Genomic DNA, 24,912 nt, shown 5'->3' with positions numbered 1-24,912 from the left:
GGCATTGGTTCCTGGTGTCAGAGAGGGGTTAAAATGGAATGTAATGACTCTTTAGCAGATAGATTTGGAGCAATTAGAAGTCTGAAAATGTCTCTCCGTGTAACTAAAAATATAATTGCTTTTGAATAGCTAGGCTATAGAATCTTTTTTCTTCTTTTTTCTTTCTTTTTCTGCACTGAAAACTGTGAGTTTTACTCCTATTACTCATCTACATGGACTTAATTGACTGAGGTTCTAAACCCCAATCCTCTAGTGAGCACTGATGAGGTTTTAAATTACTCTGAATTGCAAGCACTTTAAAATAAAGGCAAGGAAGTGTGCTAAGGCAATACGGCGTATGGAGCGAGGTGGTGGGTTTACATTATCTTGGTTTCACATCTCTGCATGGAACTCCACTAAGGCCGCCTTGGAAAGGGCAGCATTGCCCACTGTAAATCACTGTGTTGTTCCTATGCTCTGTTGTCTGCAGAGGTTTCCAAACGGCCACCAGGACTGCGTAGAGCTTGTGTTTATTACCCCTGGCCGCAGCAGTAGCATGACTGAGGCTGAAATGTTTTCACTGGAGGACGGCCTTGCTCTCCCTTCTATACTTAAGCTGAAAACATGCAGATCAGGCAGGAATGAGTGGGAGTGGGAGAGGACCAGTTTCACGGAGGAGTCTGACGCTTCTCCACCAGGCTCTTCCCTGTTTTCCTGGCTACCTTCTACATCACGTGGCCAGACCAACACGGCATGCACCACAGCAGATAGCCTTCTGTTTTCAGTACCTTAATTCTGGAGTTTCTGGGAGTGACTGGGTTTACACGATCTTTGATCACAAAAGGTCCAGCTTTTGACGATTGCAGCACCTGCAGCAGGAGTTCCTGAATGCTGAATAGAGACATTTGCACTGTACTGAAATGAACAGGAGTGCTAATGGGATACAAAGCAGTCATACTGTGTAGATGGACCATACTGTACGTGTATTTCAGGCGGCTTTTCAGCCCAGCACCCCTCTTACGCAGTGCTCTCCTGCCTCGAAGGGAGGGGAAGCTCCTGTAATTTCTGTACTAAAGATACTCTGAACAGCAGCGTTTCCATATGACAAGGAGCTGGAGAGCCAAATCTTGCACTTCCCTCCTTCCACACCTCAGATGTGTCAGACTTCAGGAGGAATGCAAAGCCAGAAAGCAATGTCTTTCAGCTGTCAGTGTGTGATCATAACCCACTGATGCAAAATAGACCCAGAACTATTCTTATCAGGGTTGGAGTCAGGCAAAAACCCAAGGAGCTGAGTAAATTCCACTCTTGCACCTCGAACGAGCTACAGGGGTTCCCCCTGCAGGGATTGGTGAGATGCTGCTGCCCTTCCATGCCCTTCAACGAGTCTGAAAGGCACACTGCAGTGCCACTGGGGCAGAAACTCATCAGAGGGCAGCGACAGAGGAGCACAGAAATTGTCATGCTGCCAAGCATCCTCTCTTCTTCCAGTTTCGTAACCCATTTTTGTTGTGGTGAGCAAACTTCGTTGATAGACTTGATGACAGAGGAATGCTGATAGCTGTCCAATAAACAGCTACCTCCCAGGTGTCAGATGCACAGGGCAAAATGCACATCAGATTGGCTAAGCCATCTCTGCCTGAAATCCGATAGTGCTGGCAAGCAGCAAGAGATGCCAATTTCAGTATCACCATGATATGTTTTTTTTCAGACACAGGGAATTGCAGACACCAAGAAACCTTTTAAGCTAAACCTTTAACACTGAAACTCCAGCATTTCTTCAGAACATTGGCCCAAAATGGGAGCACAGGCTCGATGTTGTCATGAAGAGCTAAAGCAAATATACATACATTTCTATCATTTTTATGGCACTACCAGATGTTCTGCCTCATCTTCTACAATGTTAATGCGGGTAATGAGGCTGCCTGGAAACATCAGGTCACTTGACCTTGAGTGGAATTTTCCTCATTCCTACGAACAGCAAGGTTGCATTTGTTAGCTAAGGAGGCAATAAATGTTTATGCCCAATTTAAGCAATTGCAGACAATACCTATTATGTCTGGAGTAGTGGTTTTTAACAGCAAAGAGGAATTGAAAAAAGAAAGTATGACTGCTGTTTTATTAAGACATAAATCCATAGAGGTTTAATTGGAAGGGGACAGGTGAAGGAGAGCAGTACTCTGCCTTCTTTCAGAAATTCTCCCACATAACATTCCCAGCAGAGCAGTAAGTGCCAGCATATTCCACCAAGGAAACAAAAGGAAGACAGATTTTATCACAAGCACAGACTTCCTTGGTTATTCAGTGATCTACAGGTAAGATATTATTACTGACACTTGCCACTTCTGAGAGTTGATTAATTGTTCTGAGGGTATCAAATATATGCCAGCAGAGTCCAGTCTGTTTGTTTAAGAAGTGATCAGTGCTGGATGCTTGTTAGTGATTCCCAATAACTCAATTTTTTTTCTCCTGACCATATTTTTAATTTTCACCTATGCAACCCTTGCATCAATTTTGAAGTGATATTATAGCACTCCAGAGTTGCAGGAGACAACACAGTCGATTGCAGCAAAAGTCTAATAACTAGAAGTTCCTGGATTCAAACTGTGATTAGCCATTAACCTATCGTGTGACCTCAGACATGTCTCTTAATTCTCTTGTCCCTCAGTTTAGCTATCTAATTTGTTTTCAAACAATTACAACACCTAGCCAAAAGATTAACAGCTTCCTGTGAACCAGCTATCATGAGAACACGGAATCAGAAAACAATGACAAAAGGAGCACAAAAGGAAAGTGAAGAAGGTAATGGGCGCTAAAATAGTTACCAAAAATGAAATAAGAAGTTTCATCTTCATTCATGTTAGTGCCTTGTTGCACTGTCTGCTCTTTAAAGCTAAATAAACTTTTTTTCTGAACAATCTCGTCAGCATCTGCTTCTCAGGGATTTCTTTTTCTTCTTCCAGATTTGTTGACTAATAAATCTGGCATCCAGGTTCCTTTTAGAATTAATGTAGTCTTATGGCTAGAGCAGATGAAAACAAGTAGCTTTCCACGTCTGGAAAAATCTGGTAGCTCACTGAAAACTGCATTGGCAACTTCAACTCCCATCAGTGATACCCCCCCACACACATGTAAAGTAAATCTGTACAGTAACTAAAAATGTGGAAGACATTGTTTTGCAAATTATGTGAGCCCAGTTCTGAAACTCTTTTACACACAAAAAGAGATTTCTGACACAAGGAATTTCAAACACGACTATATGTAAGACCTGCTCGCCCCGATGTAAACACAGTGACCTCTAAGTAGGGACCCAGTTGTGGGGGCTCACGAATTCAGCTGTTCTGCTCATTTTGGATCAAGAGCAGAGCAGAGGGTGATCCAGGGACATCCCAGTTGGCCAGAAAAAAGTCACTCCGAGCTTGGATGCATTCTAATGACACACCCCAGCAGAGTCTTGGTTGCTCCAGCTTCACCACATCCAGAGCTAAACATAATGTTGATATGGTGTGGATTACACCACGTTAACCATAATGCTTGGATCATCATTTCCTCAGACGTCTTTGTGCCAGGGTGTGTTGTTTTGCACTGTGTGGGCTCAGTCCTGTCTGTGCCATTTCTACTTCATGCCCTGCACTTTGTCATCATGGCAGACCAGTAGCCATGGGCCTGCCTTTGTACAGCCTTTTATGCCTGTTGCCAGATGTAAATTCATCTCCAAAGGAAAAAAAAAAAAACAACAAACTCGCAATTAAAATATTTTGTATGTGGGTTGATTGCGCTTTCTCTCTTAACTACTACTCTTCTCCCACTCCCTATGGCTACGATCCCTGAAGGAGCATTGTTGCTGGTCACAGACGCATTCCCGTGTACAAGCTGTACGATGAGTCGGTGCTTTACCTTTCCACCTTTCTGTCCAGTCCACGGCAGTGACACTCCTCCACCATCACCACTTGAGCCTTGTTAGAGCCCTGCAGCACTCCCAGCTGAAGCGCTGCCGATACACTGTGCTGTATTTGTCTCCCGTCCCTCCTCAGCAGAAAGAAATTCCTAAACGTGTATTTTCTTTCCTTAACCTGTATTTTCTTTTTCCGGAACAGCCTCTTACTATGTGCCTGGAGAGAGCTTGCTCGTGACAGCCTAAGGACACAGCCAAAGCAAGATTTGTTGGTACTAGCATTTAATAACCCCCACTGGTACATTTTAACAAACAAGATCTTGGGCACACAAGTCCTTTTTTCGGGCCAGCTCATACACGATGCTTTTCATTGGTAGGCCTCAAAGTGCTTGGCAAATGAAAGCATTGTCATTTTGCAGATGGGGAAAAGAGGTGTGGAGCAGGAGCCTAGCAGAAGAAGGGCATGGTCTCGTGGCTTTTAGGAAGCGCTGAAATGTAAATAATGAAGAGAAAGGCAGTAGGCTGCATACCTAACCCCTTCACCTCCGCATTATGCACTAGGATCTCCGCTGCCTGACACTGCCGACACAGCGTTATCTTCCGTGAACCGCATGGTAATTCAAGATACAACGTTTTAATTATTAATAAAAGGCACTTGGAGACATCATGCCCTATTAGAGAAACCTCTTACAAGTGAAACTCTGCAGATGGGGCAGAATGTCGGCTTAAACGATACGATTAATATTTATGCAGCTTGATAAGCTAGTTTAGATCCACTGGGCTTCTGTGGACATGTTTCCTCGTTTGCATCCCTTCCTTCCCTCCTCTTCCTCCTCCTCCTCCGGCCCCCACCCTGGTAGTAATCGTGTGGCTGCTGCCGCTGCCGTAGCTCTCAGACTCCAAGGTCAAGCTTTGGTGCTAGAAGGGGGGCTGAATGCTGCTGAGCCTTAAACTGGAGCTCCTGTTCCTGCCCACCCCCCACCCCCCCCTTGTGCACCTCTTTGCAGGGAAGAAGAGGAGGGGAATCGGCTGGCATCTATTTAAGTGCAAAACAGGGTGTATGAAAGCACAAAGCTCAGACGGTCAATCTTGGATTAGGATAGCAGTTTTAAGTTTTGACAGGGTTTTAGGTGATGCAGAAGGAGAACAATAAGAAACTCAGGGTAGGGAAGCTCCTGAAAAAGATTAAATGATCCTGTGAAATGGTTCTGCAAGATATAATAGACCAGGGAGCATCATTTCTATACCCTCTAAAATTTAAAGGAACAGGAACCTAACACGTCTGTCATGATTTTGTTCAAGAAAAGTTCCCCTATTTTTTCCAGTTGTGCTGAGTTGCCTTATTTTACCTCTCAGTGACAGTATCAGCCTAGGGCCTATCAATACATCACTGTGGGACAATTCACTCATGGCACACTTTAAATGAAATATCCACAAATTGGATTACAGCCCCAAAGCGCTCAGTAATACATGCTTTCACTGCATAATAACAAGTGTGCTCGCACAGGAAAAGCGACACTGAATTTAGCATAAAGCCTTGTTTTTCCAATTTTATGTGATAAGAGCAGACAAAAAAAGTAGCGTTTTGCCTATTCAGCGGCACTAACCTTAAACCTCCCCATCCGTGAGTGAAAGCAAGGCTGTGAGCATTAGAGGGCAGCACAGTAACACTTTCCCGCCTGCAAGGAAAAGGATTTTAGGATGCCATCACTTCCAAGTGGTCCATTTCAGAGAGTTCTGTCAGACCTCCAGGAGTTTCATGTATCTCTCATTAAGAGATGTCTTTTGTGGGCTGGAGAACAGAGGATGGGGACAGTGTTGGTCACAGGAATAGGTGAAAGAGCAGTAACTTTCACATTGTGACAGCTGGTAAAGTTCCTGACCTTACAGTCTCTCTATTGGCAAATTCTTATTTGTCCATTTGTGGCTTGCTTTCTTTGCTCTCACTTTACAAAGCCTTTAATGCTGTTTTCTGGATGAGGCCAGAATCAATCCAGTGCAATGATTAACATACCAGTTGAGTCATGATTGAAGCATATTGTATCTTCCAGACACCCAAAAATAGTCTATCTTTGGAAAGGGCAAGTTTAAACATGAAAAGAACTAATGATCTGTAATAATGACAAATCACCCTGTGTGTTATCTAATTTACTAGCGCCAGGCACCTTGGCAATTTTTGTGCTCTGGGTAGGAGACTGGATCTTGGTAAATAATCCATAATTACACTACCGTCAGATGAAGATTGATTCAAGGAGGCCATTTTTATCCTGCAGGATCTGAAGGATTTATTCTTTTCCTTTCTTCTTATGTGACTAAGTCACTTTAGTTGTGACAAGATAAATAAGTACATACAGTGTCGGAATATACATGAAAATGTTACCGAACTCCTCCATTGACCAGACAAGCCAGAAGACCGATCCAACTATAACAGGATGAGACACCTCCAGCTTCCGACTAGGTGTCGCGAGGAGTCCAGCTGGAGATCCAGACCAGTAAGTGACCTCCAGACTGTCATTCTGCAGGCCAGTGGGCTGGAAACGAGGCTAATGAGGAGGTGATAAGCTCCATCCCTGAGCAGCCAGAGTTCCTGTCCCTGCCTGACACCTGCTCCATCCTCCCTTCCGGCACAGCAGTCGGCTCACAGGGGTCCAGCACTGATCAGAGGCAAACGCTGAGCTTCCCACAACTTGCTGTACCAGGCTGTGAGTGTCCTGAGGTAATGTAGCTGAGGGAGGTTTAGGAGCCATGAGAGACACAGAAAAAGGCACGCCCAGAACCAAAGGGAAGCAAGAAAACTCTTTCACAACTGATTAGAATGGCATGGTGTCCTAACTCCATCTTTCAGGCAGGTGAGAAGCTTTTTCTCCATGGTAAGAAAGAGAAAGCCTGTGAACAGATGCCTGGGGCCTGCAACACACGTTCAAAAGACAGGAAGGAAAAACGAAGAAGAGAAAAAAAGTCCGCTTGCATACTTTCAGCAAACCAGCTGAGTGAAGGCTTGTATCATTGAATTAGCTTTTAAATCAACCAGACCTTCCATAGTCAAGGCCAATGCTTTCATTCTTGTACACTCATTTTGACATCCTTTACCCACTCATTCAAACACTACCCGCTATCACTGAACTGTGCTGCAGGGTGCTTGACAAAACAGTGAAAAAACAAAAACATACATAAATAAAACTTGGCATGATATGTCTTTCTGCTTATGTAGATCAACAGCCTTGCCTTTATCGTGAATTTCTTCAAAGCAACTTTCCTTTCCAGTAGACAGTAATTTAGCACAGTCCAGGGATAACTCTCTTATTTTGTGCATTTAATTGTACCACAGATGACTGGAGTCTGAGTGAGGAAATGGACACTTATGTGAATAAACGGATTATGAATAGTCTTCTAAAACTTGATTTGGAGAACAAAAGGTATGATGGTTGCTTCTTGATTGTGTCTCGGGGCAAGCTCTGGCTCCTGTTTGCCCCACGCATTTGCTTTTTCTTTATGTGAGACCAGGTTATCTGAAGGGAAAAAGTGTGTCAGGACAGTTATCACCTCACATGGAACTGGGATATAACCAAATACCTTTATGGATCATACATATATATAACTGAACTTCCCTTATTCATTTGACCCTCTTGCATCTACAGACCAGTGGTTCACAGGGAATATCAGCACTACCCATTGCATGGGGCTTTCTCCAACAGGCTTTACCCCTCCATGGTAAAGCCTTTGGAAATACTAATAGAAAACTAAAACCCAAGCATGGATGCTAATTACTATGAGACACAGTTATGGTGACAGTGCAGGGTAGGAGTGCAAGGAGACCTAAGATGGCCTTAAACCAACTGGGCCAGCTACCAGCAGCTGTGTAGCTGCCCAAATATTTACCCATCTCCTTAGCTTGCTTTTTACTTCGAGCTACTGCAAGTTCACTGATTCAAGGTATTTTGAGTATAGATGCAACCTGCAGTCACAGCAATAGAGGCAGATATACTGTTAAGGGGAGAAAAATTCAGAACAACTCTGAAGAGGAAGAAAAAAGAAATAAAAAAGTGGCAGCTGGGGCCAAAAGCAGAAATTGCTGTCATGATGGGCTGTACCAAGTTCCTTTACTCTTGGTCAAAAATACAGTAGCACTGTATCTTATCTGATCTTTCCCCTCTCCCTTCCCTGTTTCACTCACTGCTGCATTCATTTTGGTTCTCTGTGGAGTCCTGCTGCCTCCTACAAGACTTTCAAGAGCAAGTGGTGAAACAACATAGGCCATGAGGGATGTAAGGTCCCCTGGGGGTTCAGAAAACCACCCTCCACTGGCTGCTCAACAGCAAGAAACTGGTGTGACAAGAAAAAAGTTCAGGGCTACAAAGTGTTTTTATTCCCAATCTCAGCTGGTGAGGATTATCCTCCAAATCCTTGAAGGTCATCTAAACTTTGGTAAGCCATGGCTGTCAGTCAAGACTCCCAAGATTGGCCCGTATCACAGGCCACTTTTCAGATAGCTTCAGCCTAACCCATCAAGTGTCCAAAATTCAAAGCAGGAGCTTCAACTGTTATCTGCCAGGACTGTGGACCCTCTGCTAGCTTCTCCTACTCAGTTGGATTGCTGAACATTGCCCATTTCGGGCATTTAGAAGTGGGACTACAGCAGTTTCACTTACTTTCCTTTTAATTTAGGTCTACAAAAAGCTTCAAAGTACAAAATAGTAGAGCAACGCAAAGAATTGAGGCCCAGAAAATGGTCTGTCAGCTATCTACTACTGCTTCTTTTTAGAAGGTGAAGATCCAGCTGTCTTGCCTGTCTACACCATCCAGCCAGGAGGGCTTGGGTGGGCAAGTGCAGAGGTAATCTTTGACATGCGATCTGCCCGTGGATCCTCTCCGAGGTACTGGAAGGGATAAAGGAATGTCAGATATACCCTTTTTTATATGGGACGAGATAACTAAATGACAAGAACCCAAGTCCACAAAAGGACTTTTGTTCCTAAGACTCGAAAAAAGTCCTGTCTGTTCTATTCTGCCCCTGAAAAACTAGTCAATTGGGTTTTCTTGTGTAAAGTTCTCCAGTGCTGCATCCAAATTTGACATCATAATCTTAGGATACATTTCCCTGATTGTCCAGATAAATCACTTTTTGCAGCTGTTTGCAAGTGTGTTTCTGTGGTTGGAAGACATTCTGGGCCTGTACCCTGACCTGGGAATCTGAAAACTCAAATGCAGCTCCAATGACGAAGCTTCTCTGCACACTCCCAGAGCTTCTGCCATACTGACAGCTGCACCTCAGCATCTATCTCTCACCTAAATCTGGTCACGAGCTAAAAACGTAGGAGTTTTGTGGCCAGCTTCCCCCATGTACCTGCTCTTCACATTTGCCAGCAGTCCTGTGCTCTGTGCCACGGGGACTCTGGTAAATCTGTCCAAAAGGCGTTGAGGCTTTGCATGCTGCCTTAGTTTTACACAGTGGCATTGCTGTGATAGCATCCACCCAGGAGATGAGATGCCTGGGTCTAGTGCATTTTTGAAGAGTTAGTGACTTCAAATGCCTGCTTCTTGCAAGAGGACTTCAACAGACTAACTGTTTTGGGGGTTATCTTCTGCCTCTCCTGTTGAATACAGAAATAAGTTTTCTTGGGCAAGTATTACTCTTTACCCAAAGAACAAGGCACAGGACTGGGAAAGGAGCTTTCTGGCTTCCTGATTGTAAGAATACAATAGATAGGCTTTAGGCAATGATTTAATAGTGCAAATAACACTGACAGTCTGCTTTTCTTCTCAGCATGGTCATAAATAATTTTAACACAGTAATTTTCTTGCTATTTTCTTCATTTCTAACTTTAACCTTGTTTGAACAGTGATTTGATAGAAGACCCCCTTGCTCTGTTTTTTGTTCTCTGATTGACATGGACCAGTCCACACACTTGAAAGAGGCATCGGAAGATATTCTTATTCCCCTTCTCCTGATGTGGGGTTGTGGTCTTCATGAATTGCCTGAGGTGACTTAATGCAGCAGTACTTAGGCTTTGCCTGTGGGGTTGTTTGGAGGAATGTATGGATGCATGATTTGATGTGGTCTTCCTCTGTAGACCTCAATAACTTTGTAGATGCATCTTGTCATTTGCACGGAGCACTCTGCAAGTCTGGGACCAACTTTCGGATGAGTTCCCCCTTTATGTGAGATGTAGCTGAAGTGAGTGCTATTGTTTGTGTAGGTTTTTAGACTGATGAAATTTGTCCTTGCTAATATTGCAATATACTTTTTTCCCCTTGAGTATGATCCAAGTGTGGAGGTGTTAAAAAATAGGTATAGTTGTCCCACCATAGCTACTGAGTAGCAAATAATTTGTTTCATCCCTCCACTGGTTTTGGTAAAATCACAAACAATTGATGTGTTTTATAGCTTGTAAAGACACATCGGTTGTGTATTTTGGTCATGAGACTCTGAGATACTGAGGACTCACAAACCTTTCCCACTCCACAAGGGGTATATGTTCTGCATAAAGCATTTATATACTACAGACAGGGGGAAAGGTTTAATGCTTTTTCTTCTCTTAAGTAAAATACATGAACTCCTCTTATAATTACAGAGGCAAAATCAACTGGTAAAGACCACAATGAACTCTGCTGCAGAACTGCACTACATAGTTTTGGGGGAAAGGTACGCACCATTTATGTAGCTTCAGTTTTAAGGTGAAGCTTCTCTCTGGAGCATTGGATTTATTTTTTCCTTGAGAACATGTCTGAAAATATCTTCAGCTTTGTATAATCTGTCTTGTTATAAAGGCAAAGAGAGCTCATCAGAAGTCTGTTCTGTGAGCTCCCTCAGATAGGGACAGTATGACAGCTGGCAGACAAGCAGCAGACTCCGTCAGAGATGAAGAAAGCTACTCTGTTCTTTAAATTGAGTAGTGGGACTTTTAACAAGTGGGGCCTCCAGTCGCCATGACAATACGTTTGGTGCACGTAGCCCTGCCATCACCTGTCCTTGTTTGAATGGTACATTACTGTGATCAGTCCTATTTTGAACGAACACCCAGTCCTCTTCTAATCACTCTCTTGTGGAATATCATGTTCAATTCCTGGATTTCACGGTTCTGCATGATGCAGTTGGGTGTCGCTCTGCAGAAAGACGACTGCTGTGCGTGTGAAGTATTTGAGTGATCGGAGCGGCAGGGCGTAGCTGCGCAGGCTGCAGGAGATGGGGAAAGGTGTGAACGCAGCGTGAGCCGAGGCAGCCACTGCTCAGGAAGGGTGAAGGCAATTGGTCGGAGCAAGACATTTAGAGGACAGAGAGGAGAGGCTGGGAGTGATTGACGAGAAAAGACCACATTAGGAAAGAAAGAGAGGCCCCATGGAAAAAGACCCTTAGAAACAAGTCCTCTCATGACAAAAATACAACGACATTGGAGACAATGGAATGAGAAAGCGAAGGAGGAATTTACTTTAATTAATTTTAATTCTTAAATGTACTTAAATATTTCTATCGAGATCAGTTTTCCACTCATCACCCTTAAGGCAAACTCTTGACATTGTAACTCCTCAGTCAAGACCTGTGCACTATTATGATGAAATTCTCTTATTCCCTGGACATTTGTCTCTTTCATGGGAGGCAGGAAACAAGAGTGTGCACTTTTTGCAGTGCAGCAAATCACAGTCTTACAGCTGTTTCATTTCTGTTTTCATTTTCTCTGTATTAGTCCTTTTTGCCACTCCTCAGCTTCTTCTTTCTACCAAGAAAGATGGCTAACTGCCTGATTAGAGGAAAGTAGCTTGAAATGTAGTTGCTTTGTGTCAGGAACCTACCGCAAGTCTGAGCCTGTGCTGAGCATCCAAACAGAGGTTGTTCCCTTGGAAGTTGCTAGCCCTCTCCCTTCGGGTTCCTTTCAAAGAGGTGATGATGCTCCAGACTCCTCTGGTCTGTCTTGGTTCACTGTTTCTATTAGTGCTGTGATCGCTACCCTTTTCTCATCATTTTATTTTGCTCCCTTGTGGTTGATTGTTTTCTAGGCCTGTGGCAGCTTCTCAATGAGGAGATAGGCTGTTTATTCCAGGTGGACCATCTCTAGAGTGTGAGTGTTGCCTGGAGAACTTTGATATTAGCTGGAAATAAACCAGCACGGGACTCTTGATGATACAAAGCCAGGCTCTGCTTTGTCTTATTTTTCGGCTTTGGGTTTTCATTCCCTTTGTTAGTTCTCCCCCAACTTCTTTTTTTTTTTTTTTTAATTAAAGAAAGCCCTTACCTTGGAATGCCACTAGGAGGATGGGGAGGGAGAACCACAGCATGAAAGGATTAAGTATTTCAGCAAACAGATATCTTGCTAGGAACATAGCGTATAAAACGTGCAGGAGTGCAGTTAGGACCCCCTTCACCAGGGAGGTGAAGCAGAAGGAAGGCAGAGCAAGTGAGGGCAGAGGGTCCTATTGCATTCCTTGCATTCAGGAACATGGCATCTGCATTTACCTCGCTGCATTTTGGTAAGAACCGTCTCTGTTGCCTCAAGAAGTTAAATTACATTTGCTGTGCTGTAAGCAAGGAGGTAGGTTTGAGGAAAGAATTGCTATCAGCTTTTACATGCAGACTCATTAATTTCTGTGATGTTCTAAATCTGCTAGCTTGGTTGATGGTTAGTGCAAGCAATTTCTAATTGCTACCCATAATGCACTTCTAACCCCAGAGAAGCTAATTTCGCAGCCTTTATTTTCCTCCCTTTGCATTTTGTTAGGCAGGATTATGTTGATATCATGTAAATTTACAAAAGAAAATATTTTCTGCTCTATAAAGCTACTGTCTGGATATCCACAGCAGAGGTGAGGGCTTCAGATGCTTATGAATGAAAGGAGCCAATGGCAGTAAAACCAATAATTTTAGTATAAACTATTCTGCCTCTTCAATGTTTAATATATATTGGCTTCTTTCAGATGCTATTTTGTTGTGCTGTCCAACAAAGATATTTATAGTTCTAGTTATATATATATATCAGGACCCTTCAAAAATTACTGTTTCCCCCGCACAAAATACATTCATTTTTGAGGTAATTATCCAGAGAAATCTGGAAGGAAGTCAGCATTTTTAAAAAGGTGGAAATTTTGTCCTGCTTATGGAAAAGCAAAAATAATCTTGGAGACATAATGTCACATCTGCTTTACACAGAAAGAAGTAATCTAGCAGCAGTGGCCATGCATGAAGAACTGGAGTTCATGGAAGTACCACCCAAGTGTCCCATTTGGTGAGAGAGGTCTGCCACGTCTGGGACAGTTGGCTTCTCCACTGGCTTCGCACATGGGTGTTAGCATAGGCACAGAAGTCTGAGTCTTCCAGATTGCATTTACTTTGAGGAGGCATCTCTGACTATTATTCAAGTCAAAAATTAATTGAGCCTAACACCTAAACAGAGCTTGCATTGGTGAGTTGCTGTCCATGCTACTGAAGAGCTTCCTGCCGTATTTTCCCTCTTGTGACAGCCTGCTGGGGGGTCAGATGAATGACCAGAGCTGATGCAAGGGGAAGGGATTGCATTTTCAGTACCTATAAAGTGAAACTTCATTTTATATTCATCTCACTGAGCAGCTAAACCTCAGCCAGACTGCTCCATAGGTGTATTATGTTCAAGATCTGAAGGGCCTCCAATTTTCAATTGTGTGCCATTACACACAAGTACATTGCTGTTAGGCTCACTGGCAGAAAGTAACTCTTCCAAAAAGTGCAGTGTATCGCCTCAGTTACGGACCAGAAAAAGGAGCAATGAATCAGAGGTCAGAAAAAAACCTCAAGCACTTGCTGTCGGAAAATAGTTAGGCCTGAAAATAGACTGCCAAATGTACTGCCCTGCACTGCAGTGTGCCTTCAGAGTGGCCTTTGGGCAAGGGTTGGTCAGGAAACGCTAGACATGAGCTTACAGTATCTTTTGTGCACAAAAGGACGCTTCAGTTTGGAAGAGAGAAGTGACTTGGATGCTGGGTCTCCTCACCTGATTTTGAGGGCTGCAGGGAAATGACTGGACCGCTGGATGGGTCCTGCCCTGTCGTTAAGCCAAACGAGCGGGATGCGCAGCGGAAAAGGACGAGACATGACAATTGCTGGATGTGACAGATAACTGCGTGATGAGCTGACAGAAGTTAGAGATAACACCATGAGGGATGGCTGGATTTCACAGGTGGCTAAGAGGGAGTTATGGGAGAAACAGCCAGGCTTCACAGATAACTGAGCTGGGGAGTGCTGGGGACCTTCCCGGCCATAGTCCTGCAAGGCCACCAGTGTCTAGGTAACCGTATCAGTAATACTTTATTTGGGTACAGATGTAGCAAAACTGGAACCCATGGGACAAAAAGAGCAGCTGTTTACTTGGGAGGAGGCTGCAGTAAGCAAAGGGTGGTATGAGGACAGCAGAAAGGAGGATCAAAAATGGGACAGGGGATAATAAGGTATAGAAATCCTGTGAGCAGTGCTGCCTGGGGGGCATCTGATGGTCATCCCTGCACGAATAAACCAAACCTGTTCCTCCAACCATACTACAGGGGTCCAAGCTGTAGCTGGGAGGTCTGGGGTGGGGACGGGGTGTTCTCCTGGGCCCACAAGGTGGTGCCCCAGTGAACTGATGGGGCATTTGGTGTCACTGTTTCCATGCCCATTCCAGTCTCAAGAGTGCTGGTAGCTGCCGCCACTTTTAACACTGACAGGCATGGGCCTGGGGCACCTTACCTGGGACAGAAACAGATAAAATTGCAGACTGGCATTTTGTCCCAAGAATATCTAAGAATAAAAAGATAATGATCTTCTTTCAAATGAAAAGGTAGCTGAGAATGCTCTGTAAAACTGAACAAGAGTGTATCCAAAAAGGAAAAATAACCCATAAAAAGTTTGTTGGGAAAAAACATTTATTATTTTGGTGGGATGCAGGGTGTTACTTAGGGACAGGAATGCAGAGGGTTAATTGCTCAGTGTTCCTACCCTGATCAAGTGGGAATGCTTGGAGGACTAATCATAAATAATCATAATCATATCCTGCCTAGATGGATACGGGTTTAAACATAGATGCAGTTGCCTGCAAATTGTTCTATAAAGATACTGAAGGCAAAGAGGGGATATGTGAAATTAAGAGCAGAATGGGCTAATTAAGATCTTCAGATAGGTTCTTAAAACTGGGTTATTACGTAGAATGTTGCTTACTTGAGTGTGCCTTCTAAAAATGCTGTTTCCTTGAGTGTTTTGGGGTTTCTTTTTTTGTGTGGTTTTTTTTGGTTTGTTTTTTTTTTTTTTTTAACTTAACCCCCCCAACACTTCTGTTTTGACCTCTCAGGGACACACAGGTGTACAGGGCAGAGTTGGAGCTAATGAACTGCAGCTGGAGAACTCTCAGCCAACCCTGCGGTTTCTCCGTCCTGCTGCCTCCGACGTGTTTTGCCGGGGAAGCCTCTGGGAACACACTGGCACTGAATAACATTGAAAAGAAAAAAAAAAACTTTGGAAGCAGCACTTTTTTTTTGTTGTCTTAAGGGTTACTGAGAGAGTCTCAGTCCACACACCCTGAACATTGCCTTCTGAGCAGGTCTTGTGGTTGGTTAAAAACTCCTTACATTTTCTCCTGAAAAATTCACTGTCTCTCCTGCGGCTTTCCATTTCACCCAAAGGCCTCTTGGCTAACTCATGAATTCATTTAGTAGAAGCAACATGAAGGCTGGAAGAAAGTGGACATGACAGAGCTGTAAAAAAAACCATTGGCTGTGGCAAAGCAAAGGAAATGTTGCGTCTCCGCATCAGCACTTCCACATGAAAGGATAAAAGGTACAGAGCTAACCAGAATTCATCAGCTGCTTCTTTTCCATAAATAATTTAAGCTGTTCTCCTTTTTTTTTTTTTTTTTTCAGAAAATAAAATTTTTCTTAAGATCTCAAAGGGTTCTGCGCTCATGCCAAAATTGTTGAATCTTTCCAAACTTTCTGGCAGATCAGCAGCAGTTTCAGTTCCTAGGTAATTGCAGGTACTGTGTTGGCACAAATATTGGAAAAGTACTTGCCCGGGACACTACTCTGGAAAGCAAATGTTCACATCTCTCCATATGGGGAGGATCAAGTCTGAGGTCCAAAGGACAGACATCAGCGCGTTAGAGGGAATGTATCTCCCCAGCTGCTTTACTGCCCCTGCTTTTAGCGTGGAAACGTTTCCCAATACTCCTAAAAGACAAGCACATGAATTCTCACACTTTGTTTTCAGAGCAGATGCATTTTTTATTTTTTTTTCTGTCAGCTGTGCCCCTAACGACAATTGATGGCTCAGGTCGAACGCGTGTTGTTATTCTATTTTTATGTGTGGTTATTGGGATTGCTTCTTGTTCGTGTGACGGTAGTTGCCTGCCAGCTGGTGGCTAGATTCTGCTGGACAATTAGCAATTTTCCCCATCTGCTGAATAGATTTACTCCGCATGCGTCTTGTATGTGATAATATCTGAGGTTCAACTAGAGATATTTTGGTAAAAGACTGTTCTTCACTCTCCAGAGCAGGGCTTTCTCCTGTATGCTTTGCAAGTTTTCAGGGAACTATGGCTTTTGAGAGCGATGGAAGTGCTGTTTAAGTGGTTTGTGATGCTCCAGTTAGACCCTGGTGTTTGCAGTTCTCCTAGAAATGAAGCAAAACTACAGAAATGGTGTTCCTAATTTGATGAATAATAAATATCAAGGACTTTTTCCTTTTCGCACAAACTTTGTTCAGAATTAAGTGTCGAGCTCTTTTGGTGATCCGCTTTCTTTCCACCTCCTGCACAGCTCCAAATTAACAGATACCCTGTAAAACCAATCACCGCAGGACCGAATTGTTTCAGAGTCCACTTCACTACATCTCATCCTGCCAAATTCCAGCTGATTGTAGAAGTCATGCTGTGCACCCATTTAAATTGAAAAGCTCACAGGCTTGGTTGGGCCATTTCAAAGTTTGCAGAGATTTAGCTCTAATCCTCTTAAAATATTAGGGCATGTGACCTTGCATACCATATTGTCAGTGGGATAAAGATCCCTTTGATTTTTATTTACACTTCTTCACATGGGAGGAGGCAGGTTAATTCATTACATCTCAGTGCCACCTTTGGCTCCCCATCCCCTCCCTTAGGTCACTCATGTGGATGCAGGAATGCTTCGGCAACTGGGGTTTGCATTTTTCTGCAGCTCTGTGCTCCAGTTTGTTCTCCAGAGGCACGCTTACAAGATGTCAGCTCTGCAGGCAAATAAATTGTTTTATTTTTGCATAAGAGATGTTCTTCCATCTATCTTTATGGAATGGAGTTTTTCACTATAAATGTTTCATGCAGACAATTTCAACAATTCATGTACTTGCTTTTACTTTATAACTTTTCAATTAAACAATGGTTTTTAAAAGCTGGCAGTAGTTCCAACCCGTTGTTATGAATTTTGCCTTCAAGTTGTTTTTTTTTTTTTATGTGTACAATGTAGCAAAAAGAAAGCATAAGGAGTATAGAGAAGAAAAATGCTGTAACCATGGAGGATAATGGGTTTGAAAAAAACAGAGTACACAGAAGTCCCACAGCCCCTATCTTCATTACTTTGCATAGTTATTTACACACATGCAAAAGTAGTAAAAATTTTTGATTTACTAGTGGGCTTGGCTAGGAAACTAGGTTCCGTGCAAGGAAGAATATGGGGCTTTTCTGTCTAGGAGAGGAGTGAAGGGGAAGGAATAGTTTTCAGAGATAAATTGAGAGAGTTTTGGTGCTGTCCAAGCATTCAATATTTCGACAATGAAAGAAAAATTGTGAAAGGCTGGTTACTTTCTGTGAAAATACAATTTTAACTGAAAGCTCATTTTTCTACTTAGTGCTGCATTCAAATTTTGGCTAGTGCTGTTTCCCTATAGTTTCCCATAAGTCCAAACAAAGTAAGAGTAAAGCAGTTATGATTTCAGGCCCAGTGCTAAAGATACACTACTTGCCCATAAAGTTCATGAGTTTAAAGTCAAAATATTAACCTGCCCCACCATCTGCTAGTAACTAAGCTATTCTTATACCAGACCAATATTACAAAGGTCAGATAGCTATAGCAATTTGGAGGCTCAGCTCAATTTCTGACTGGAAAGGAAGAAGTCACACTTGAAACACGTGGAAAAGTCTATAGGCTCTGTTTCACTTTTCCTTATATATGTAGCTGCAGCTAAACCGATTACCTTCTCCCCACCCCATCTACTCCCAAAAGCAGGAGTGAGGATTGTAACAGGGGCAGCTTACTCCAAGAGAGATGATGAGTCAGAGGCTTCAGCTGTGATTTGTGCAGCCTGGCATATTAATGTAAACTGATAGCAGCTTATAATGAGCATCTGCTATTGCCTCCTGTTAAAGATGAGGTACTGGACTTACTGGACCTTTGATGTGACCCAAGTACAGCTGTTCCGGTGCTCTTTGTAAGGGCTCAAACCATTAGTTCAGCCGCTCAGGAGCAGAAAATAACCATGCAGAAACCGACCGTCACAAGTTCCTCAGGCCCCTCTGTGTAAATCAACACAGCTTGGGAGTCCGAGGCCAGAAAAGTTAGGATTAGTCTTTTAGGGAGGAGGGAAGGGCATATGCAGTGAGAGACTCAAGGCTATAGATGGACTGCACCCCTGGAGTGGGCTTACATTTTTTAAGCTAAGTTGAGGTTTGGTTTCCGTTTGGACTCTGAAGGCTTAAAATGTAGCAGACGCAGTGAGGTGACCCCCAAGCAGTATTGTGGGGGCTGTGTCCCATCAAAAGGGACGCCAGCCAGTGCTGCATATGTGAGTATGATCACTCACACAACTTCTCCCTGAACAGTCAGTTTTAATTTGTTATCTTGCATCTCTTGCACTCCAAGACAGGTGATATGTGTGAGAAGGGGAAAAAAAAAAGTGTCTAAAGAAAACTGAGATTGCAAATTTGCAAGGAGATTTGGGAGCAGATGTGAAAATTGAGGCTGCTTTTAATTCATTTTAAATAGCTGGATGGCAAGTCAATGGTATTTCTCCAAATGTGTGGTTATACACTGAACAGGCACATAGCACGTATCAGAGTGTTAGATCTATAGATCGCTGCTCTGGAATGGTATATAACTTGTGCTGAAAATTAAATGTCATCCCACGTTTAGTATTTGATACAGTGAAATATGACTTTTGAGACCTGGGTAGAGAATTGAGGACGAAGTGAATACTTCGAGATCCTGCTGCTGCCACGTGAAGGAGGAAGGCAAAAGGTTCATGCTGGAGCGGGTGGGGGTGCCACAGCCTGTTCCTTGTGATGAAGTGACTGGATTAGACAGTTTCCACATAAACAGATGCGGGGAAGGTTATTACTCTCTTAAAGCACTCGCGGCAGGCGATGTGAGAGAAGCGCCAGGTTATAAGCAGAGACTTTTTCTCCGGATTCAAGCTGTTGCTTTTCTAGCTTTCCATCCTTTCCCCCTTCTGAGTGATCTGATGAAATTATTAGTTGCTGTGATAAGTGATAAGTGGAAGGGGGTGGGAATGGCACTGTCTAGAAATTAGGAGAGGGCTTTATTTTTCATTTCCTTCCAAAACTGCCTCTTGCCCTTAAATCCTTCCTCTCTCTTCCTCCCTGCAGAGGTTGCCTCCTGTCTCTCTTCTCCTCTCTGCTTATGCCCTTATCAGCAAAACGTCGTCCTCCTCTCCCTTTGCCCGCAAGCAAGCAGAGCCCCGTTGTCCCACCTGCGCGGGGCTGCATGCCCAGTTGCTGGCTGCAGGGCAAGCCACGTGCCCAGAAAGGCGCTGTGGGTCCTGCCATGCCACCCGTGCAGCTGGCCTGGGAGCAGCTGGGGGCTGCAAGGGAACGGGCTGGTTTGCGGGGTGAAAAGAAACTGTGGGCAAAGGGAAGGTAGTTCCCTCATTGGGTTTTCTGGCTTATTTGGGGAAGCTTGATAGCTGCGTGTTTTAGTTTTGAGTGATGCAGCACTGGGGTGGGTGTGTCTCACTTTAGCAGTATGGTGAGAAAAAATTTTTAATTTTTTCTCACCATTATGAAAAATGGTAGAGAGACAATTTTTTAAAAGGAGAAAATGAGAAAGCTTACAAAAAAAAAAAAGAAAATTATAAATTTTTTTCTTTTTCAAATTAAATAAAAAAGAAAAAGAAAAAAATTCAAAATTGAGAAATATGAAAATGTGCTTAAACATTAGTGCTAGGAGTACAGGCAGTTAAAAGGAGGAGGAAGGAAGTAACACTAAATGAGAAATAAATTCACTACATGCTGGACAGAATGACCTGGGGAGCTGCCCCGTGGAGAGGGAGCGGGCAGTGGTCCCTCTGCTGCTCGCAAACAGGCGAGGAAACCTGGGAACAGGTGGGTGGAAATGGGTGGAAAGCTGGAGAGTAGCTTGCAGGGACTGAGAGGACAAAACTCATTAGTGATGGGAGAAGAACCGTAGAAAGGAAGGAGCTGTCAGATCACACACGTTCTTGGGGTAGGAACCAGTTGAGTTGTGCGGTAAATGCTGCCAAAGAAAGATTATTACAGTGAGTCCTCACTCCAGCATAAACATCACCTGACAGGCTCTCAGGAAAAGAGCAGATCTTAAAAAAGTACCTTCTGCTTTTTGATTGAGAGTGGAGAGAACTATGGGTATAACAAGCACAGGCTGGTTTAATTCGATGCTGTTTAAGAGGTGATCACTTTAAGTGCAGCAATACCTCCTGGCTGTACAGGAGCCCCTGAAATCTCAGAGGCTTGAAAATGAAAGGCGGCTGTCATTCAGCGCAAGGAGTCCTCCCTAAAGTCTCTGACTGTGTCAAGGAAATGGTACGATGGCTGAAGCAAAATGTTCCAATGAACACAGCCAGCCAGGGAGCGAACCCCCATGGACAGCAGATACAGCACCCTGACTGCTGCCTCGGGAGGTGAAAGCAGGCTAGATTATAACCGCAACAATAATTACAGTATCATTGAAGACAATTTCACTGTAAGTGAAAAATTCAGACGATACAGAGGAGTCAGGGAGGCTATGCGAGACTGCTCTGAGGGTAAAATAAAAAAAGACCACGCGCTGGAAGAACACCGGGTCCAGGAAAACTAATGTAACAAAGTGACTGGTCAGCACTTTCAGGGAGGAGATGCAGGCAGACAAAACAAAAAAAAAATGAATAAAGGATATTCAAAGATCTGAAAGGGAAGAAGGCTCTTCCAAGTCCCTGGGCTGAACAAAATAAACATTATGAGACAGGCGTACTAATGAAAGGCCTGGGAAATGCATGAAAAACCTCCCACTCTGAGTAACTAAACAGATTCTTTTTATTTCTGCTACAGCTAGAAAAAAAGAGACAGCATGGGGGAGAGCCAGAGTCAGGCTTGGTTGGAAGGGGTAGCATCGAAAGGGGTGAGCCCTGGGAGGGCAAAAGGGAGTGTTTATGGATATCAGGACACAGGAAGGGCATCCTTGCTTGGCAGAGTATCCAGCCTTGCTGTGCCTCAGACACCAGCAAACATGTACGGATCCTCCTCCAAGGACGTGGGTGTTTTCTGCTGATGATCTAGTTATCGAATGGCCAAGTCATTACTGAGAGCTGTTTGCTGCAAACTGAGGTGCTGTTGGTGGATGTCCAGACTCCAGAGCGTTGATAACCTGTGCTGTCATGACCATGGAGCTGCTTGTGGGGATTTACGTCTTGTGACATGGCTGCAGGGTCCTTCTGCATGAGCATGCAAACCCTCTCCTTTGGGGGAATGATGGACCTATTACTCTTACTGGCTGTGCTATGGTCTCCAAGTCACTTGGAATTGTCTGGCTCACTCTAAAGAGCCTGTATTTTACATGTGGATACCCTTCCATTTGGAAAAATGCCGGACTATATGTAGCATCAGAGCTTTGACTGTGCTCCCCAGTTCCCTGACTGGAGATCTTGGAGATGTTATATCCCCACCAAAATGCTGAGCAGTTGTGCTTGTACGCAAAATCAAGGGTGGCCATATTTGACAGCGTTGAAGTAAAAGTCCTCTAAAAATCTGGCACCTGTTCGTCTCACTCTTGAGAAATATCTGCTGTTTTTTTAACTTCCTCTCACTTTAGTTATGCATAAACCAGGAGCGCACGGCAGCAGCGGCTGCATGTGCAGTGTTGCGGCCCCATGTCAGAGAGATGCAGTGGAGGTGCCTGCCTCCCCTCCCACGGCCCTGTTTCTGGGGGTAGACGTCCATCCCCGCATGCAGACCTTGAGAGAGGCGTGTGCTCCAGCCTGGGCACCTGGGGCATGGCTGGAGCAAACGGTGTGCGAGGACACATTTTGGTGGGTTGCTTTGCTTTGTAAGTGCAGCCTCGCTTCATCAGCTTCCCATCTTTAAAATGGAGGGAATATAAACTCCTCTCTAATTTAAAGATAAATTAACTTCTGCTTCTGAAGCATTCAAGTGGCATATCGAGCAGCACCACAGGAGAGTCCATGAAGAGATAAATTATTTTATACAGAGGGGAGGGATTTGGTTAGTGTACAGTTAAGCAGAGCCTGGAACTAGATGGTAGGTGAAGGGGATGAAACAATGTATTGCACGGCTGTGCATTGGCACCATCTATTGCACAGAGTGAGGCGCAGGGTTTCATCAGAAAAAAAAGAAATAGCATGTGGTCTTATAATTGAAGGCTGTATTGTAAGAGGAAGGGGGGCAGAAAATCTTAAACCTGCCATTTTCTAACCTTTGAACAGTTGACTTTGCACCCACCATGTTCTTTTACTGTTGTTTTTTTTTTTTTTTGCACATAGCACAATACAAAGCAGAAAGGGCTTTTATTATTAAACAGAAGCGACAACAGGATGGATATCTGTGGCACGGGGCTGCACAGGAATGTAGTGGAGTCAGCAGTCCAGTCCATGATTGTTTAATCCAGGATTTAGTCAGTCTCCACGCAGTAATACAACACTGTGCAATCGCTGTTCATCAGCCTGCGGGTTAGAGAGGAGCAGCTAAGGGCCACGTCTCTGTATTTCCCCCCCCAATTATTTTGTTTCCCATGTAGTCACTTGTACCACTGCAAATCAGGTTAATGTATGAAAAGATGCAACATTTTGCTTGTACCTCACATGCTGTTCAAGAGGCAAAGCAGTGAATACACCTGCTTCAGCATATAGCCCTTGCCCCCACCATGTGTTCTCTGCTGCCTTGCAGAACTCCTTTGTGTTAAACAAAGGTGAAACGTTAACACGAGGATAGTAGAGAAGCAAGTTGACTTTTGGTGCTTAGAAGTAATAATAGATGCTTGTCTCTCTATGAACTTTGTGTCACTCAAGCTTAACCTTTACATGCTTGTGTAGGATAAGAGAGAGATTAGGTTTGCAGGAGGACTGAAAGTTAAAAAAAAAAAAAAAAAAAAAAAAAGACCTTAAATCCCAAAGGTATGGAGAAGAAGCCAGAGGTCTGATTGCATTGTGTCAGATGGCAGTCATTCTCCTCCTCTTTGAAGCAGCTCTGATACACACAGGATAGTGTAATGCCATGGTGTTACAGCCTCCTCTATTCTGTCAACCCTTAGACAATGTTTTCAGAGGAGCAGGAGATGCTCAGACAGAAAATTTAAGCCTACAGCAACATGCCCAGTTTCTTAGGCTATTGTTTCACGTTTGCTTTCAGTGTAAGACCAGTACCACAGCCAGATGAAGCTGTGCCATACTCAGCTGCCCGGTCCTGCCCCTGCATCACCTCCTTTCTTGCACCTCATGCAAAAGAAGAAATGATGTGGGGATGGGAATGAGAAGCCCAGGTGGGCAGATCTGCTGCCCTAGTAATTACCTGGTGGCAAGACAAATTTGTGCTGACTTAAGCCCTAAGGCCGCAAAGGCCTTGTGGACTACCGTTAAGTGATACAGACCGTGGGATGCAAAGTGCTCTAACGGATGGGCCAGTAAATGTAATGGACAGAATTTCTAAATAAATTTATACAGCAATTAGGTATCCCCTGGGGTGGTAGGTATATGCTACTAAGGAGAACTGCAGGACTGGGGGTGCACAGGCCAAAGCAGCGCAGATGCCTTTCTGTATCCCCCACTACACCTCTCCTCCAGGACCGGGGACACCAACTGCCACAAAACCCTTCACCCTTCTCAGTGTTACCAGAAGCCCTGTTCTGCAGTCCAAGCCAGACCCTTCCCTCAAGGGTGCGTATCTGTTTACATTTGAAGGCATGAGGGACCCTATTTCGGTGAGGTGTGGGGACTCAGGGATATATGCTGAATCTCTTTGTCCCCTGAAAGCGGGGTAAGTGAAGGCCTTCAAGTGAGTGAGAATGTAATGCCATGCAGCATAAGCTAGTCTAAACCAGGGCTGCCCTGATTCCTCTGTCCTTTCTGACCCCAATTTTATGTTCTGACCCTTCCTTTGTTTTGCTGCTGCTTGTAACATCATGGCATGAGAACTGAACCAACTGAGTGCTCCTGAAGATTATTTTTTTTTTATTCTTCTTTTAGTTTTATACATTTAGTTTCAGATCCCCAAACGAGCTCTTCATGCAGCTGTGTGGGTATCAGTCCTGGTGTGAGGGAGGGGGCAAGAGCAGAGCTGGGGGCAGAGCTGCTGGATGCAATGCCGGGCTGGGGCACAGCTGACTTGGATCAACCTCACCTACTAAGGCATCGCAGCTTCATTAAATATTCCGAGTGCTTCACGTTGCTTCTGGCCCTGCAGAAGTGAGCTATATACAGCCCTTGATTACAGACTGCGCCTAAACAATTGTCTCGCCCAAAGACATGCCTAGAAATCTCTATCACCCCCATCGATTCAGAATGAAAAGCCCACTAGACCTTGCCTCCGCCTTCCCAAAGCAGTCCTTCGCAGTGTTTGTTGTTGCTTGCATGCCTTAATGCTTGTAACAACTTTAAGCCTTTTGTATTCACCGTGTGGGGTGGTAACAGGCTGTGGTATAGATGTATGACATGCTTGTACTACAGGGATTGTGCAAATTAAAACTAATTCCAGGAAGGTGGGGAGAGTAACAGAAAAAGGAGGTGATGAAGAACTAGTGGAGGAAGCAATACAAAACCATAAGCCAAGCCGTCTTTATAGATCAGCCAGTATATTTCCAGCTGCTGTTGAGAGATGAGT

Source organism: Vanellus vanellus, assembly GCF_965231255.1.
Source record: "Vanellus vanellus genome assembly, chromosome: 2".
In the NCBI taxonomy this organism is placed as follows: Eukaryota; Metazoa; Chordata; class Aves; order Charadriiformes; family Charadriidae; genus Vanellus; species Vanellus vanellus.
Note: the sequence above shows the minus strand (reverse complement) of the source record.